Source organism: Homarus americanus, unplaced genomic scaffold (genome assembly GCF_018991925.1).
Source record: "Homarus americanus isolate GMGI-L3 unplaced genomic scaffold, GMGI_Hamer_2.0 scaffold57649, whole genome shotgun sequence".
NCBI lineage: Eukaryota > Metazoa > Arthropoda > Malacostraca > Decapoda > Nephropidae > Homarus > Homarus americanus.
In genome coordinates, this window is record NW_024744745.1 from 35,001 (window position 1) to 37,523 (window position 2,523).

Genomic DNA, 2,523 nt, shown 5'->3' on the forward strand with positions numbered 1-2,523 from the left:
CTGCACCGCCCCTCGTCATCGCCACCTCCTGCCACCAGCAGCTCCCCACCCAACTCGCGCATCCACCACTACAACAAAATTCAGCCCATAAGAGCCCGCACCGATAGATATAAGAACAGCACCATCCCATCTATTGTTAAAATAATAAACAACTCCTGATTTATGTACTGTACAGCCCTGTAAATGTATTCAATGCATATTATATCATTATGTCTAAATCAAATGTAAGTCTGTATATTTTCAGCCACCGGCTGCAACTCTATTAATAAACCGTTTATTATTATTATTATTATTATTATTATTATTATTATTATTATTATTATTATTATTATTATTATTATTACACACACACACACACACACACACACACACACACACACACACACACACACACACACATGACAATGCACCATCCCATCTCTAGAGAATTTGAAGACAGACAGACAAACAAAGATCAGAAAGAGATAATAAGAGAGTAAGGGCGATAGAAAGGAGAGAGAGAGAGAGAGAGAGAGAGAGAGAGAAAATAGGGAGCAAGTGATAGTGAGTGATAGAATGAGAGAGGGAGAAAGAGAACAAGACAGAGTGAATAAGAGAGAGAAAGAGAAGGAGAGAGAGTGAAAGAGAGAGGAGAGTGAGAGAAGGAGAGAGAGAGAGAGAGAGAGAAGGAGAAGAATAACAATAAAGGAAGCCACAATAATTACTCTCTGCGGACACACACTCACACTGCTCCTGAATAATTGAACGCCCCAGTGGAGGCCTCTACCCGGCGTTCACCTGCACGTTCACCTGTGAGTCTCTACCTTGGCGTTCACCTGTGAGTCTCTACCCTGGCGTTCACCCGTATGTTCTCAGGCTCTACGTTCATATGTACGTTCTTAGGTTTTTCGTTCCTGTGTACGTTCTTAGGCTTTCCGTTCATGTGTACGATCTCAGGCTCTCCGTTCATGTGTACGTTCTTAGGCTTTCCGTTCATGTGTACGTTCTTAGGCTCTCCTGCCATGTGTACGTTCTCAGGCTCTCCGTTCATGTGTACGTTCTTAGGCTCTCCGTTCATGTGTACGTTTCAGGCACGTTCATGTATTAAAATAGTAATAAATCTCTATTAAAATGTATAATAATAACAATAACGGTAATAGTAATATAACAATAGACATAATAATAATAATAATAATAATAATAATAATAATAATAATAATAATAACATAAGAGTTGTAATAGTCATAATAATAATAATAGTAAAAAATATTAATAATAAAGTTTACTAGAAGGACACGGCCACAGACGCCATTATATAAATCTAAGAACACAGTAACCAAGACAACATAGTATTAGGCACAGTCACAAGAGGCAATTATCACGTGACACAACATAATCCCTTCTAATACCGGTAAGTGTGGTAGAGACGCCGCAGACGTTCCTGTTTAAACAAGGTGAAACATTACTAAAGCTGTGTTTAACTTAATGCCATCACAAGGCTCTGGGGATAAGCAATAAGTGAGAGATTATTATCGCTGGCGGGGGGGGGGTGGAGATTTTGGTCCAATGTTGAAGTGGACACACGATCACAATCGGATTTTATAAGAGTGTGAGAGTGGTGGAATAGTTAGCAGAGACGAACAGAAAGCAATAGTTACTTCTTTCTTTCTTTTTTTCTTTATTTACGTCGGAAACTTTTCACTGTAAGAATGAATTTATTTATATTTGTTTTCTTCTTCAGGAATTCAACTCACCGTCAAATATCACACTCCGACATTGATCCTGTCTGGCCAACCGAAGTGAACTGTGACGTCATCGGTCGACATTCATATACAAGGTATTGTTGATCTTTCATACTTTCCGTCGTGTAGTTTTGTTGATGACCTTGGTTGATTTATACCATTCGTGAGTGACGTAAGCTGTAGACATGAATGGAGTGTTCTGGAGGAGGAGGAGGAGGAGGAGGAGGAGGCGCTGCAGGTAAGCTAACATTACCCTGCCAGACTTAATCCACACACATCTTGGAGTTAATTAAGTTCTTGTATATCTAAACCTTCAATAGCATTTTGGTAACCTGTGTGGCCAGTTTCAAGAGTAAAATCCAAATTTACTTTTCTTTATTAATCCAATTGTTATTACTGCCTTCGTAGTTAGGTGACGTGTACTTCTACTTCCTGACGTGGCCACCAGGGGGACATTACACGGGGTCAGGAGGCGTGGATCAACCCTTACTTCCTGACGTGGCCACCAGGGGGACATTACACGGGGTCAGGAGGCGTGGATCAACCCTTACTTCCTGACGTGGCCACCAGGGGGACATTACACGGGGTCAGGAGGCGTGGATCAACCCTTACTTCCTGACGTGTCCACCAGGAGGACATTACACGGGGTCAGGGCGTGGATCAGCCTTACTTCGGCATACCAGGAGGACATTACACGGGGTCAGGAGGCGTGGATTAACCCTTACTTCCTGACGTGGCCACCAGGGGACATTACACGGGGTCAGGAGGCGTGGATCAGCCCTTACTTCCTGACGTGGCCACC

At 42.3% G+C, this 2,523-nt stretch overlaps 1 long non-coding RNA gene across 1 annotated transcript in view; it reads left to right on the forward strand.

Annotated features, from left to right (window-relative positions):
- Nucleotides 1-1,826, forward strand: part of LOC121878011 — a 35,947-nt gene extending 34,121 nt beyond the window's left edge. Inside the window, exon 3 of the long non-coding RNA XR_006091081.1 lies at nt 1,721-1,826. This is a non-coding gene — a long non-coding RNA (uncharacterized LOC121878011). The remainder of the gene's footprint in view (nt 1-1,720) is intronic.
- The last annotated feature ends 697 nt before the right edge of the window (nt 1,827-2,523 follow it).